Genomic DNA, 16866 nt, shown 5'->3' on the forward strand with positions numbered 1-16866 from the left:
AGTTTTCAGCCTTATTTTTCCGAACTATTTCCCAGAGTTTCTGGCCTTATTTTGCTGGAGTAAAGATCACATGGGAGGAAAATCTTCTGCAGTTCCACATTTGATGGTCTAAAAATCTTTATTTTGCTCTTACAGTTAATTGCTAATTTGAATAAATATAGACGTCTAGAGTGAACGATATCTACCATTAAGACTTTGAAAATATTCTGTCATTGTCTTCTAAGATCCAATGCTGTTAGGTCTATTTTTTTTTTTTTTTTTTTTTGAAGAGGAGAGAGAGGGTTGGGGAGGCAGAGGGAAAGGGAGAATCTCAAGCAGGCTCCATATCCACAGAGGAGCCCATTGAGGGGCTCGATCACGTGACCCTGAGATCATGACCCCAGTCAAAATCAAGAATTGGAAGCATTAACTAACTGAGCCGCCCAGGTGCCCCAATAGGTTTGATTTTAATTCTTTTGTTGATAACATGTCTTTTATGTTTATAAACTTTAGGGATTTATTATATTATTATTACTGACTAGTATTCCTAGTTTTTCTTCTTTTTTTAAAAGATTTATTTGAAAGAGAGAGAGAATGAGAGAGAGTGAGTGAGCGAGCATGAGAAGGGGGAGGGTCAGAGGAAGAAGCAGACTTCCTGTGGAACAGGGAGCCCGATGCCGGACTCCAAGATTATGACCTGAGCCAAAGGCAGTGCTTAACCAACTGAGCCACCCAGGTGCCCCCCTAGTTTTTATTCCTGGTATTACATGATAATATCTCCAATTGTGAATCTTTTTCCTTCTATGTTCTGATACCCTATTTTTTTCTACTCAATCTGAAAACTTATTTCTCTCTACATTCTAAAAAAATCTCTTATAATTAAAATTTTTTTCTCACTTTTTTTTCTAAATCTCTTTCTTTTCTAATGGTTGAATGTTAGTCCATTGGATTGGCTCTCCATGACTCTTCATCTTTTCTCATGTTTTCTGTTTATGTCTTTGTATGCTATGTTCTAGATTTCTTTGATTTTATCTCTGGTACTTCCCTTGAATTTCTCATTTAAGGAATCATGTTTTCAGTGTCTCTGAACTGTATCATTCTATGGTTGCTCCTTTTTCGGAGTACCTTGTTTATAGCTTATAGATAAAATATATTCTGAATACTTAAGTTTATAAATTGGAGTGTTTTTAAAAAATGTCCCCTTTTATTTTGTGAAATATATCTGTTTCCTTTAGAGTTTGTTTTTCTGTTTTCCTTTCTCTCTCTTTCATAACAGTGATTTCCTGATTTGTCTGTTTATTCTTTATTGTACGTTTCTATACACATACAGATACAATATAACACAAATATTTATCTAAATATATATTATATGTTATATAAAATTTACTTATATTTGCTACGTATGTAATAGATAAATGCACATATAAAATGCATATAAATATTCAGCAAAATATATAAATATATATTTAATATGTTTAAAGTATTTAAGTACATTAAATTAAAAAAATTAAAAAATTAAATATATATGTATATATAAACTGGTAATTGATTTGTTTGCTTTTAAGGTTTTATTTATACAGGGGTGCCTGGGTGGCTCTCTCAAGTGAGAGAGCCCACAAGCAGGGGGAGAGGGAGAAGCAGCAAAAGAGGAAGAAGCTGGGAGCCCAATGAGGATCTCACTCCCAGGACCCTGGGGTCATGACCTGATCTGAAGGCAGACACTTAACCAACTGAGCCATCCAGGTGCCCTTCCTTTGCTTTTAGTAAGCAGGATGTCTTCCAGTTTTCCCTCCTATGTACTAATTGTGAACAAGTGCCTGGGTTTGATAGGGTAGGACTAGGAATACTAAATATCAGGTTTTACTTTAGGATGATAAGGCAAGTAACTAGCTCTCTGGATGCTGGCCCTGAGTACCACAATGAGAATGGTATTACTCAGTGTTGTCAACATAAAAGCTTTCATTTCCTCTCTACTATTTACACAATTCATTTCAAGACTTTTGGGGTCTTTTTTGTTTCTTTGTTTGGTGGCAGGTGTCTTTGTCAGCTCTCATTATGTACAATGAAGAAGGAAATGTGTGTGGTGCCTGAGTCTAGTGTACCATATTTAGAATGTCAACCCCATTTTCAGCCCTTATTCTTATTTCTGCTCTCTGCCATGCCTCAACCAACTCTTTTGTAGCTTCTTCACTGTATTTTTTGGCAATGGTTTTAGGTGTTATTCCTAGTCAAATCTCTACCATTAGCCTTGTTTCCCAGGAAACTGTTAAAGTTTCATTTACTTTTCTCTTCTCCACTGATCATTCTCCTCTCCACATAAGTACATGCACCAAACACACACTATCTTCACTTTTTTATTTATTCCTCAGTTTTCCTACTTCTAAATTTTTATTTCAGCACTTTATAGGAAAGAACATTAGGCAAATTATATGCCAAGTCTACCATCTTGAATTAAGCCAAGAATAACTCTCTATAGAACTTATAAGCATATATTTGCCATTTGGATAAAACTTATTGCAGAACCCCCCCCTTGCTGACTATCCCTTGGTCACATGACCACCTCTACAAAATTCTTATTCAAAAGGAAATAGAATTACTTCCAGGGTAACAGGAAGAGCTCACATTTCTTGTTGTTTGATGACCTAACAAATTCATTTTATTAAGGAAGAGGAGAAAAATGGTGACTGCATAGACAACCAACAGCATCTGCCATCATAATTTTTTTTCCGTATCATCATCATTTATTAAAAAGACTAGGGAAACTCATTTTAGAATTGAGTTTTTTATTAATCAGCATCCCCCAGAGGTTAAGTGTCAGTTCCAGGAAAAGAAATGCACTGGGGTCCAGCAGAGATGTAATTTTAAGACCCAATGTTAATTTTAAGTTGAGGTATTCAAAAAGGAGGGGGAACCTATGGACTGAGAATAGGTAAAACCAAAAATATCCAGAAGCCAAGGCTGTGGGACACTGGTGAGCTTAACAGACCTAGTGGACACACATATTGAGATACTAAGGGACTCATGGGCTAGACATGAGTCTGGAGCTTATCAACCCATTCTGACAACTCATGAGGTGATAAGGGTGAGAGTGAAAGGCTAACACGCTAAGAATGATAGAACATAGAGATGAAAAGAACCAAAAAACATGGATGACTTTGTTGAGCCCATGAAAATATGCTGGAAACATCTTCACCTTGAGATTTTCTGTTTTTGAGGCAATTTTAAGAAAATTAAGGCACTATTAGTCAAATGACCTAGTTACATACACACATGTATATAATTTTACATATATGGGTTCACGTTGTGTATGTATTATTTTCCAAACTATTTACTCAATTGTACTCCTTGATAAATTTCCATATCAAATAATACAGATTCATGTCATACTTTTTAATGCCTATAAAGTACTCCACTTTAGAGATGGGCTGTACAATAATCCCCTGTCTGTGTGAGATACTTCCAAGACTGCCCCAGTGGATGCCTGAAACCAATGCTAGTACCAAACCCTGTATATACTATGTTTTTTCCTACACATACATACTTATGTTAAAGTTCAGTTTATAAATTAGGCACAGTAAGAGATTAACAACAATGACCAAAAATAGAATAACTACAACAATATAATGTAATAAAAGTTATGTGAATGTGGTTTTTTTTCCCTCTAAATATCTTATTGTAGTGTACTTACCCTTCTTCTTTTGATGTGAGAGGATAAAATGCCTAGTGATGAGATGAAGTGAAGTGAATGACACAGGCATTGAGACATAGCATTAGGCCACTATTGTCCCTTTGATGATATATTAGAAGGATCATCTGCTTCCTGATTGTGGTTGACCTCAGGTAACTGAAACAACAGAAAGGGAAACCTTGGACCAGGGCAAAACTACCATAATCAATTTAAATCTATCCCCCACTGTTTGTGGAATAACACATTTTTTAAAAATACTTTATTCATTTATTTGACAGAGAGAGATCACAAGTAGGCAGAGAGGCAGGCGCGGGGAGAGGCGGGGGCGGGGGGAGGAGGAGGCTCCTCGCTGAGCAGAGAGCCTGATGCGGGGCTTGACCCTGGGCCCCAAGATCATGACCCCAGCCAAAGGCAGAGGCTTAACGCACTGAGCCACCCAGGTGCCCCTAGAATAATACATTTTTAAGTATGAGTTTTAGTTGGCTGCCCAACCACCCATTAATTTCAACCCACCCTACTCAATATAGTTTTTTAAAAGATTGTATTTATTTGTCAGAGAGAGTGTGTGCACAAGCAGGGGGTAGCAGCACGCAGAGGCACAAGCAGGCTCCCCGCTGAGCAAGGAGCCCGATGCAGGACTCAATCCCCGGACCCTGGTATTATGACCTGAACTGAAGATCATCGGTTCCCTTAACTGACTGAGTCACGGTAGGCATCCCCACCCTACCAATATTGACAAGAGATTCATACAATCCCATTTTCTTTTCTTTTTTTTTTAAGTTTATTTATTTGAGAGAGTGAGAGAGGGAGCATGAGAGGGGAGAAGCTCAGAGGGAGAAGCAGACTCCCGGAGGAGCTGGGAGCCCTTTTCGGGACTTGATCCTGATCCTGGGACTCCGGGATTATGAGCCAAAGACAGTCACTTAAACAACTGAGCCACCCAGGCACCCAAAATCCCATTTTGTAACTGCCAGATCCTAATTGCCTACAGTATTAAATTTCTTAAATTAAAAACTGAGTCTTCTTACAGATTAGTTTCTGATTTTAACTTTATTGTCACTGCCTTCCAATAAGCACTTTCTATTATAAACCAACGGGTTACTCATTATCATAGAGTGCATCTGTAATCTTGTTTCCTTGTCTTTGCTCATGACACACTTTCTAGACAGTCTTCGATCTCTTCATTAGGAATCCTGTCATCAGACTCTTTCCACTGACATTTTGGAAAACCCTCCAGGGATTACAAAGAGGACAAAGATAGTTCTCAGAGCTCAGTGAAGTGTACTTCCCTCTAGGTCAGAACTGCTTAATAGAAATAAGATGCAAGCCACAGATGTAATTTAAAACTTCCTAGAAGCCTCATTTAAAAAAAAAAAACAAAACAGGTAAAATTACTTTTAATATATTGACCCTATATCAAATGTTAATATTTCAATATGTACTCAATATAAGAATTAAGATATTTTACTTTTTTTTGTACTAAATTTCAAAATCTGGTGTATATTTTGCACTTGCTGCATGTTTCCATTTTCCGCTACATTTCAAGGGTAAAGAGCTGCATTTGGTTAGTTCTAGGGCAGTTCTAGGCAGGGTCCATTTTCAATCTCCTCCTCCCTTAACTGTTGGGAACTGTGGTAAGAAAAGAACAATCTGCCACATGAATTTCTAGCACTTATTGTTAGTACCTCTCATTATCATGCGGCTTCCTTCTCATTCCTTCCCTTTTGATGCATTTGTCTTGTCTCATAAGTTAACCTCTAAATTCTTTTAAGCCTGGGACCATGGGCTGATCCAATCTGAAAGTTGGGAATGACTTTAAAAAACCATGAGCTAATTCTTTTCATATATGGCTCCCTTGCACCTCCTACCTATGAAATAAGTCTTCAGAATCTAATTAAGGTCAAATCCAGTAGTTGAGGCCCCCACATATCCTAAGGCAGACAACTTCTCTGACTACTGCTAGAAAGATCTCCTTTTTCAGGACATGAAACCCGTTTCTCTCAAGTCTGCATCTCTTGAGACCAAATGAAACGAATCTAGTATCACATGACTGGTGTTTATTCGATGTTCCTGTAGCTTTCTCTCTTCTCTGAGAATCCTCCCCAGTTCAATCAATACTTTTTTTATGTGTTACATTTTGGGGTTCTCATCATCATCTGCTCTCCTGTGAAATAATTCCAGCTTCTCTGAGTTTGCCTTTTTTTTTTTTTTTTTTTAAGTGCTCAATCTAGATTGAACACAGAACTCCAATTATGGTTTGACCAGTGAAGAGTATTAACCGGATCACTGTTGACTGCCTTTCTATAAAACACAGTTCCATTAGGCATCAAGACACATTCCTTATGAGAAACGGAGGTGGAAGAGGAGGAAACTAGGACACATTAAGTCAGGCCGTCATGCCCGACGTTTGGTCTGGAACTGTATACACATACCCAGACAGTTCTTGAGGTTAGTTAATTTTTCTTAATGTCGTCAGTCTTTCCAAATGAGCCAGGGAATCTTAAAGACATTTTGTTTGTGGTGGCGGCCGTCCGACCAAAGGACCAGATTAGCAGAGATAACTTTAAGATAACTGAACTGAGAATTGAGAAAGCTTAAGGAAAGCGGACCCGAGACTAGAGAACCGCGTATAAAGTGTCCCATAACCGGGAGCTCGTGGCTGGTGATGCAGATCGCAATTACCCGGTTCTTCAGACTTCGTACTTACTGCTCTTCTCTCCTTTGTAGGAATTATTACTTCTTTGTCTCCATCTTAGGGAAAAGAATAGGAGAAAAGATGCAGTCAACTCCAGTAATTGAGAGGAAAATTCTCCGGCAGCGAGCTAGAAGCAGCACGCCTGACCCCGCCGGGACACCCACCTGACAGCGGAGCCCCAGGAACGCGCGCGTCCGCGCCCGTGCCCGTTTGGGGACGCGCCCTCGGCGCCAGCCCGGCCCCCTTCGCAGCTCAGCTCTGCGGGCGGAAGGCGAGCGGGAGGCGAGCGGGAGGCGGGCGGCGGCGCGCGCGGACGGGGTGGGGCCCGGGGGAGCCGACGTGCCGACGTTGGCGCCGCTGCGGTCGGGTGACGCGTAGGCCCGCGCCTGCTCCGCCCTCTCCCTCCTAGCCGGGTTTGTAGGTCTGTGTGGTGGTCGGGGCGCTGTACTCTGTGACTGGGAGCGACCCCGGCGAGCTCCGGGTGGGGTGCGGAGGAAGGCACAGGGGTGCAGCCGCCCACTGGCATCTTCGGCTCTGCCCTCCGTTCTCTACCCGGCGTGGGAAGTGAAAATGAAAACGAAAGGGAGGGAGACTCGAAGGTAGAAGCTGACCGAGTGATGGGATGCGCGTGAGCTGGTGCAGATAGGTGAGGAGGTGGAGGTGGGAGAAGGAGGAGGGGCGCCGCGGCCAGGGGTAGATGGCGGGGCAGGAAGTTCGGGGTGGGCTACGCGACCCGACAGCTCCTTCGGGACTAGGCGGCAAGCCAAGAGCTGTCATCCCTCTCGGGGCCTGAAGTCGTGTCTGTGGTCTCCGACAGTCTGGTCCCACTCTTGGAATCTGTAGGTGGGAGTAGTGATCAGAAAAATCGCCCCAAGCCAGATATTGGCCAGGTATTAGGCCACAACGTGGTGACCAGATGGGGTGATTTTTCTTTCCTGTGTGAGGGTAATTTGCTTTCTTTAGGTTTCGTTTGTTTTGTTAAAAGCCGTGGTAACTTTTTCGTTTTCTTCACACAGATTTTGGGAGAAAAGCCTCCTTTATATTTTTTTTACCCCCACGCTGAAAAGTAAATAGTCTGGTTAGGGAGTTGGTCATGGTGAATTGTGGGTGAATTTAGCAATCGCCGAGTCTAGAATGTCATATTGAAGTAAGTAGATGTGTGCGCGTTTGAGGCAGGTGTTGTGGGTATGGGGGCAGTTGTATTAAATAGCCTTTATATCATAAGGTAATTTATTTATTGAATGCAGTGTGTTTGTGTATTTTGCTCTTCTTTCGTTTAAAAGAAGCATAATTTTAGCGTTAGCTGAAAGTTTGATATGAATGGTATCACGTGTACACTCAAGCTAGTAAGAATATTTTCTTTCTCTAAGTAAGATTGGATTGAATAGCCGGTATCTTCATCACTAGATTTCATGTTTCATGGATGAATTTTTTTTTCTCATTTTCAGAGTGTTGTGAAAAGTTAAGAATTCAGCTTTTGATTCTAATCTGGATTGAGGTTCTGTGCATGTATTTTTTATTTGTGATGATACTATAATAGTAGTCTCGCATGAGAAAAATGCTCCTTAGAGATGCCAATTAAGTTAGGCTAAATGATCTTATTTGGATGAATAATTTTTTATGGTTTAGCCTTCTTGATCCCTGCTGAACAGTTTTCTTTTATCATTTCATTCATTCATATCTTCATCTGTGTCAGGCACTGTGCTAGGCCTAGAAAATCAAGAGAGATACAGTGTCTGTGCTTATGCAACTTTCTATAGTCCACCCTTTTAACAGAGAATCCTAACTAAGGTTCCTCTTCATGTCGTGGATCTCTAGTGGACCAAAGTGAAGCTTTTCATGAGAGTAAGTTATTGTCAATATTAATATGTAATGGGCCCCTAAAAAGGAACAGATTATTTTTCTTGAACAGCATGACTTGATTTTGCCTTTGATCAAAAAGCATACGTGCCAATGTTTTGCCAGTTAAGAATAATTTTTTTTTAAAGATTTATTTGAGAGAGAGAGAGGGGGAGAGGGAGCTCAAGTGGGGGGAGGGGTATTGGGAGAAGAAGAGAGAGAATCTCAAGCACACTCTCCACTGAGTGGGGAGCCCAATGCGGGGCTCTCTCTCAATACCCTGAGATCATGACTTGAGCCAAAATTAAGAGTTGGCCGCTTAACTGACTGAGCCACCCAGGAGCCCCCAGAATAATTTTTTTTCTTTCTGTAAAGTTGGCTTAAATACAAAGTTCACAATTGGAAATCAGTTTCTATTTGAAAAAGACTTTATTTTTCCCGTTTTTACATTGGTCTCATTTGATCTTCTATGTGTTAATAACTTGTAATTCACAAGGATTATATGCACAAAGCATATTCATCAGAAATATGTATGGTACTTATTGACAAGTAAATTTTTTGCCCCATAGTACCTTCTCTGGGGAGGTAGTTAGCATAAGCCCTTGCAGTGCAAAGTATATCTTTATATAATGTGGCACAGTTTTCAACTCTGAGGAGATAACTACCTGAAGTTGAAATTTTAACAAACATTTATGGAAGGAAAAAGTGCATAATTACCAAGGAGGAAAGAATAAGGTATCTTAACGTATTTAGTAATTGTGAGAAGGTAGGCATTATGTGTCTTTTTCCTACGTTATACTGTAAAGTCTTTTAAAGTAGTTACCGGGTCTTATTTCTTACATCTTTTGCCTAGTATAATGCCTCCCTCATAGTAGACTATGTAAATGTTCATTCATTTAGCATATAGCATTTCATTTAAGTTCTCCATTTTGCATGTAGATGAGCAAGTATGTTTGAGAATGTTTGTGTTCAGTTTCATTTTCCTGCTGTTAGCTATAATGATCTGCTTTACAGGTTGTCTTGTTTCTGAAACTCTGTTATTCAGATTTAATGCAGTTTAATCCATCTTTGAATATTCTGATTTAATCAGATCATTCAACCTGAAAGGAGCATTTAAAAATCATCTTGAGGGGCACCTGGGTAGCTCAGTCAGCTAATAAGCTGCTGTCTTCAGCTCAGGTCATGATCCCAGGGAGCTGGAATTGAGCCCCACATCGGGTTCCCTGTTCAGTAGAGAGCCTGCTTCTCCCTCTCCCTCTGCCGCTCCCCCAGTTTGTATCCTCTCTCTCTTTCTCTCAAATAAATAAATAAATCTTAAAAAAAATAATTTTGAAACTCCTCTTTATTTTATGGATCAGAAAGTTGATACCCAGAAAAGTTAGCTGATTTTTTTAATCATCAAACAAAAATGGACATCTGAATTCAGTTCTCATTCTTTTTATTTTACTTTCATACTATGTCATTTTGCCTCTCCTCATTGTTACTTGAATAGACTAACTCCTGGGGACCTTTGTAAATTAAGGTAGAATCTTATTTTATCTTTCTGGTTTTGGAGTTTGGGGCTTATCTTCCTCTAATTCTATGATCTGTTCTTCAAAGAGAATTGTTAGGAAATTCATTATCAAAGGTTTGAACTGATATGGAAAATAAGGGTGGAATTTGGAAGACATACATAATTTTAAAGCTAGTAATATGTAATAAATTTACAGGTAGCAGTAAGCATTCTCAGTATATGTTTTAATAAGATCGTTGCTGAGAAATATTTATATTTGAAGGTGGGAAAGTTCACACCTACTTGTTTAATAATTAAACCAGAGGGGCGCCTGGGTGGCTCAGTCGGTTAAAGCCTCTGCCTTAGGCTCAGGTCATGAGCCCAGGGTCCTGGGATTGAGCCCCACATCGGGCTCTCTGCTCGGCAGGGAGCCTGCTTCCCTTCTACTCCCTCTGCCTGCCTCTCTGCCTCCTTGTGATCTCTCTCTCTCTCTGTGTTAAATAAATAAAATCTTAAAAAAAATAATTAAACCAGAGATTTTTAAACGTACTGAATCAGAATTTCTACGGGTGGTGTCTAGAAATGTCTATGTTCAAACAACTCCCCTGTGATTCCAATGCAACCAATTTATAATGGAGAACTTGTAACTAAACCATATGAATTCAGAATCCTCTATTCTGGTCTATTAAAGCAGAGCTTCAAAAGGAGGGAATTATCTCAGGATTATGGAGTAGTCAGAGAGGAGGTTGGTCACGTTTCCCAGCATTTTGTTTTTATTTTTTTGAAGATTTATTTATTTTAGAGAGAGAGTGGATGTGGCATAGAGGGTGGGGGGAATAGAGAAGGACAGAGGGAAAGGGAGAGAGAATCCCAAGTAGGCCGGGCCTTTATCTCAGGCCTCCATCTCGGGACCCTGAGATCATGACCTGAGCCAAAACCAAGAGTCAGACGCTTTACTGACTGTGCCACCCAGTTGCCCCAGTTTCCCAGCATTTTTAAAGACTTGCTAGGTCATTTTGAAATTAAGTTAGTGACTAGAAAGTTACTCAGTTGTGTGTAGCTTGGAAGCATGGCATGCAAATTTGATAAAGGAAAACATTCCATTCCAATAAAATTCTTATTAATGAGACAATTTTTTTCTTTATTTCTTTTCTTCTTTTTTTTCATTCTGGGATGGTTGATCTTGAGCCTGCAGGGAGAAGGCTGACCCCAGTCGTCTTCAAGTCAACATTTCTTTGCTTCCAATTCTTACATGTCCAAAGACAGAAAACCACATGGACATCCCTTTGTTGGAGGGTTCTATTTGTCTTTTTTAGAAAAATTCTTTTACTTACTTTCTTGAAAGTCAATAAATGCCCAACAGGCTAATCAGATAAAACAATCTAAAAATGTTAAATTCTACTTTTAAACATCAATAGAAATAAATATACCTTCATCTTGATTTAAGAAACTTAATTATAAAACCTGACATATATGATTTATAAGAAGAACTTAATATGAGGATGATACTCATTTTGTAAAAATAATCTCAGTGCATTTTTTCCCAGTGTGCATGTGTTTTCTAAAACAGACCTGACTTAAGCAGGACTTTTAACACCGGGGGACCCCTTAAACTGTTTTTATGAGCATTCTTTAAGGAGTGAAGGAAACTTTGCAAAATATTAGCACTGTCTGCACTCTGGGGGTGGGGAAACAAGGAATAGCCTAAAGATCACTTTTTTAGAAAGAGTCACAGATCATGGAACAAATATTTATTGAGTTTCTTGGTATAGGCCAAGAACCATGCAAGGTGCTAGGGAAAAGCAAGACATACACTACTGCAGTCCTGAGGTGCTAGTCAAGATGCTGGCTTTGTGAGACTTTGAATTAACTTGAATCAAGGAATAATACCCGTGAATGCAGCCTGGTCAGTCTGAAGTAAGTAAAGTAGAGGCTTTGTCCTTGATTTAAAAAGTGAAAAAGTTGGTATCCTAAGTTAGTGATTTTGGCCATTAGCTTGGGGGAAAAAATAGTTATTAGGGAGTTTGAAAAATGATTGAACTCTTTTTTCAGAGCTCTTCTCTTTGTATTTATTGGATATAATAGAAATGCTAGTTAAGAAGTAACAGGTGAGTGGAATCTGTTCCTCCATTCTTCTACTGTGGTTTTCCTTCTGAGCCCACTCCTACTCTAGGTTTTTTAGCAACTGTCAACTTTTACCATTGCTTTTTGTTTTCTATTAGCCTGAAATTTAGAAAATACCCAAATATTGACTTTAGGATTAAATTTCTGTATGTATAAGTTCTTGAGTTCTTTGAGAAGAGTGGCATCATGAGTTGAGAAAATCACGTTAGATTTTTATTTCTTTTGAGTTTGGAAAACTTACTAGTTTGTAAAACATCTCCTTAAGGACTAAAATAAATTAATCAAATGATTAAATTAATTTATGTGTTGGGGGGTATTTTTGAGGTTTTGAAATGAAGATGATGTAAACATTAAAAAAAACATATTTTATATATGTGTGTGTGTATGTCCAGGCCTGTAAATACTGCCTCTTTTTTGTGGCCATTTTGACCTCCTTTTTCTTTTCAGTTGGTCTATCCAGCCAAAATACAAATACTTATTGAGAACATACTAGGCCCAAAATACTTTTTTATTTTAGATGATGTGGATATTACAATGAACAAAGCAAAATTTTCACCCTCATCTGGCTCATACTCTATTGGATGAAACTGATAAAAAACACAGAAAACATGTCATGTGATAAGTGCCATGAAATAAAGTGAGTTGAATGCAAGAGAAGGATCAAGGAAGGGGATGCTGTTCAGAGAAGGCTTCTCTGGTAAAGAGACATTTGAGCAAAGACCTGAGGAAATGAAGGAACTACCTATGTGGCATGTTTGAGAAAATTATTCATATAGGGAGATCTGCTTGGTATAGTTATAGCACTAGAAGGAAGGGCAATATGGATATCCCAATATGAGCAAGGAGGAGAGTTAGAGGAGATTAGATCAAAATGTAAGAGAAAGCCAAGTTCTTTAAGCCTTTTGAAGTTTACTCAGAGGTATGGGAAACCTTTAACGGTTTTTGAGCAGAGTAGAGCCACAAATGTTATCTGTTTGGGGGAAGAATTATTCTTGTTTGTGTGTGGAAACTAGATTGTTAATAAGGATGAAAATAGGGAGACTAGACAGGCGATTCTAATAATCTAGGGAAGAAAGAGTGACAGTCAGAAGTGGTCAGATTCTGAATATATTTTGAAGGTAGAATTGGGAGAATTTGCTGATGAGTAAAGCATAACTCCAAGTTTATTTTTGGCCTTAGCAATAGTCAGAATGGAGTTGTGATTCATTAAAGTGAAGTAGACCACAGGAGATTTGCAGTGGGAGATCAATTTTGATATTCTTAAGTTTGAGTTGACAATTAGACATGCATTGGAGATGTGAAAGAGGTAACGGTATACAAATCTGGAATACAGGTGAGATGTGCAGCATGGAGATAAGAATTTGGAATTAGTGTATAACTGATACTTAAAGCATTGAGACTGAATGGGATCACCTAAGAAACAAGTGTAGCTAGAGAAGGGGTCTGAGATCTGATCTTGGCTCACAGCAATGCTTAAAGGATAGGAGGATGAGGAGGAATCAATAGGAGAAAAAAGTGCCAGTGTTGGAGAAAAAAAAGAGATACTGGTGTCGTAGGTGCAAAGGGAAGCAACTGTATCTAGAAGGGCTAGGTCAAAAACTGACAGGAATTAAACAAGTACTGAGAAGTAATGTTGAATTTGGCAATGTTGAGGTTATTTGTGACACTGATAGCTCTTCTGATGGAACAGTGGAGGTAAAAGCCTGATCGGAATGGAATTTTTATTGTAGAGAAGCTAAAAGTAAGATGTTAATTGAAGAGGGCTGTGGAGTCAGTGGGGGTTTTTAAACATGGGAGTCCTTATACCATATTTTTAGGCTTTGGAGATGATCCAGTAGAGAAGAAAATATTACTAATAAAGAGAGAGGGGACAATTTCATGTCAGCAATTTTATCATGTATCCCCACTGAGTAAATTTTTCTTGAATGAATTGATGAAGGCTATCTAGAAAGTGTTTTCACCAGATGCAATATATTTTTTATTGGTGCTGAATAAAAAGTGGGATAAAAAAACACTTTAACAGCTTTTTCAGATGATTGTGAAAATTGATCAAGTTTTAGTCTTCCTTGGTTAGATTACCACCTTGAAGTTTACTTTTTCACCCCGGTGAGCCTGGTGTTTCTCAAGTCTTTACAAGGTCTCAAGGTGTGCTACTGTGATGGGCTTGTCTGATCTTTTACTTTGTGTTCATTTTTCCCCTTTAACCTTTTAAAAAGTTGGTACGTATTTCAAAAATTTGGTTACCTATTATGAACTTTTTCCTTAAGAGGCATTGAGACACAATGTGTGTGGGAACATTAAACAAGCACTCAGATGCTCCATGTTCAGATGTTCAGTCTCTCATTAACCTGCTAATTTTTAGGTAGTAGTTTCAGAACCAGTGATTTGCCATTCAGTTTGTTGCTTTAAAACTGCTTTCTCTCTTATTAGCTTCTGTATTTATTGAAACTTAATTAAAACTTTTAATTATGAAATATTTCAAGAATATGGGATATTTCAGAAAATAATTTAACAAGATTTAACAAGTTTTAATTTTTGCCATATTTGCTTCAGATCTCTTTTGAAAAATACTGCAATTTACAGGATGTAAACCAAGGCATAATGAGGGGGTTGATGGAAAGAAATAGGATTGATTGACTTGGTGAAGAGAAGGCTTAAAGTAGGATGACTGGTGTGTTCACCTATTTAGAAGTCACTAATGTGGGAAAGAGTGCATAAATTTGATGACTTAAGTACAAATAGCTCTTTTTTTAAAGTATATTTATGATCAGGAAGCAACATCCAGTAATCAGTTATTTTATGGTCTATACTTATATGGAAATTTTTAAAAGACATTGAAAAACATCATTGTTCAATCTATACAGATACCATTTTTATTAAGTCAACAGATATCATGATTTTCCTGGTATCTTCACTGTAAAAATTGTTAAGCAACAATCTTTAGAGAAATGTCTATATTATTTTTTAAAAGTTTAAGGTTACATGCACTAATTTTTAAAACATTAGAGAAAGTGAATTTTAAAAATATGTTTGTAATGCTTTTTGAAACATGATGTTTCTTTCAGTAATTAGATTTTAAAAAGGTGAAGAGTATCATTTTCAAAACTTGTTTTTCCTCTCAATTGTAGAATATATAATTTATTGCTAAGAAAAGGGCCTAGAAAGAATATAAGAAAGAATGACAACTAACAGGCCTGATCCTTTCAAACTTTTTTTTTAGTTTAGGAAGCTGGGAGTAGCAGAGGATAAAGTCTTATAAGAAGGTGATGGTTCGTCTCAGGACAAGACACAGAAAAGACATTCTGGTGGACCTTTATTTGTCAGGGCATATTTCTGACTGATATCACAGAAAGCAAAAGAAAGCACTTGGGTTTTTTTTATCAGTAGTTAAGTTTTCATAATATTGAAACAGTTCACACATGAATGTTAAATAATGGCTATATCAATACACTTTTTTTTTTCAGAAATAATAAATAAAGCATATATATTAAATGCAGTGTAGTAACATAACAGAATTTTTACTCTCTGTATTTGTACATAGAGAGGCATTCATAATGTCTAGTGTGTAGTAATTTACTTTTCTTTTTTTTATATTCTGTTTACCACATAAATTCATCGGAGTCCTTATTTTAATGTTTTTCTCTACTTGAGAAAAAGGGGTAGTGAGTGTGTGCCAACTTCTTTTATATAATGTCAGTGTTAGGGCTATTTAAGAATATCCTCTGCCATGCATAAAACAATAAGAAGTAAAGATTAAGGTCATCATACCCTTTGATAAATATTTTTTTTTTTTTTGATTCAAAGTAGATAATCCTGTTTGTTTGGGTGTAAAAATTTGAGTCAGAATTCCTAAAGGAGCTCATATTCAGGAATGTAGTGGTGCTCCATAAAGTTGTAATACAGAAGAACCAGTGTAAAGTCAGGAAAACCCTTTCTCTCTAAATAGCTAAGGCTTGAGAATCACTAGAGTTTTGGTTTGGTGAATTCAGGTTTTATTAAGGGACAGACAGACATTTTTTGGGTCTTCAAGAAGCCCATAGTTTGGGGTGGAATTAGAATTCTGCCTTTCTCAGATAACCTGGCCCAGGACCTTTTCAACTGGACTAGTGTGGAGAGAGTTAAGATAGACACTCCTAGTATGTTGTGTATCTGTTCCATGTGTTCTCTAGGAGTAATTAGTGAACTTGTTTGGGGTTTGTGAAATGCTTTCTGACTACGCTTCTTGTTCTTAACTGGAGCTGATATATTTTTCTAGACACTTGTTTTTCCAAGGGCATTTAAAGAAAAGCGTTCTTTATCCTTAAAAAGTAAAATTAATATAATTATGGGGGTCTCTTATAATATGAAAACTTTGGTTTAGAGTTATGAGCCTAATTAGGTCTATTCTTTGTAGGGTTAATATAAGTAAATAGTTGGGGGAAGTAAATTAAAGAGTATGAACCTTATATAAATTTCATTTTTAATAAACCATTAGATATGTTATTTATATAAAAAGTGTATATTTATGTATTATTTATATTACCCTTGCTTTCTGTGTTGTCGAGGTTCCAAGTGTATTTTCTAATTTGACTGGAAACTGTTCAAGAGCAGTTGCTTCTTGCTTAGGAATGAGTTAGGATATTAAGTGAACTTCTTGGGTGGAAATTATGAACAGTTAAAAATTGCCCTTGAAAATCCTTCAGCTGGACACAAGTTTGTCAAAACACACTGTCTTAGTATGTTGTATGCAGTCGTGTCTTTTTTCTAGACTTGGAAAATGATCAGTTTCTTCAAATGAACCAGGTGAAAAGTTGGCTTGTGTTTAATGGCCATGGTGTGTGTGTATATATATATTTAAAAGATTTTATTTATTTATTTTGAGAGAGTGAGAGAGTGTGTGGAGGCAGGGGGGGACAGAGGGAGAGAGAATCTTAAGCAAACTCTAAGCCGTGTGTGGAGCCAGAGGCCAGGCTTGATCTCACAAAAATCAGGAGTCTAACACTCAACCTACTGTGCCACCCAGATGCCCTATTTTTTTTTTTTTTTTTTTTAAGGGAACATAGTTTTAAA

General features: G+C 37.8%; 1 protein-coding gene across 1 annotated transcript in view; it reads left to right on the forward strand.

Moving 5' to 3' along the window:
* The first annotated feature begins 6750 nt into the window (after nt 1–6750).
* LOC111158253 (activating signal cointegrator 1 complex subunit 3) overlaps nt 6751–16866 on the forward strand; it is a 362572-nt gene continuing 352456 nt past the window's right edge. Inside the window, exon 1 of the mRNA XM_022520163.1 lies at nt 6751–7008. The gene's annotated coding sequence lies outside the window, so the exon portion shown is untranslated. The remainder of the gene's footprint in view (nt 7009–16866) is intronic.

The sequence above is a fragment of the Enhydra lutris genome, unplaced genomic scaffold, assembly GCF_002288905.1.
Source record: "Enhydra lutris kenyoni isolate GAN:26980312 unplaced genomic scaffold, ASM228890v2 scaffoldscaffold58, whole genome shotgun sequence".
NCBI lineage: Eukaryota > Metazoa > Chordata > Mammalia > Carnivora > Mustelidae > Enhydra > Enhydra lutris.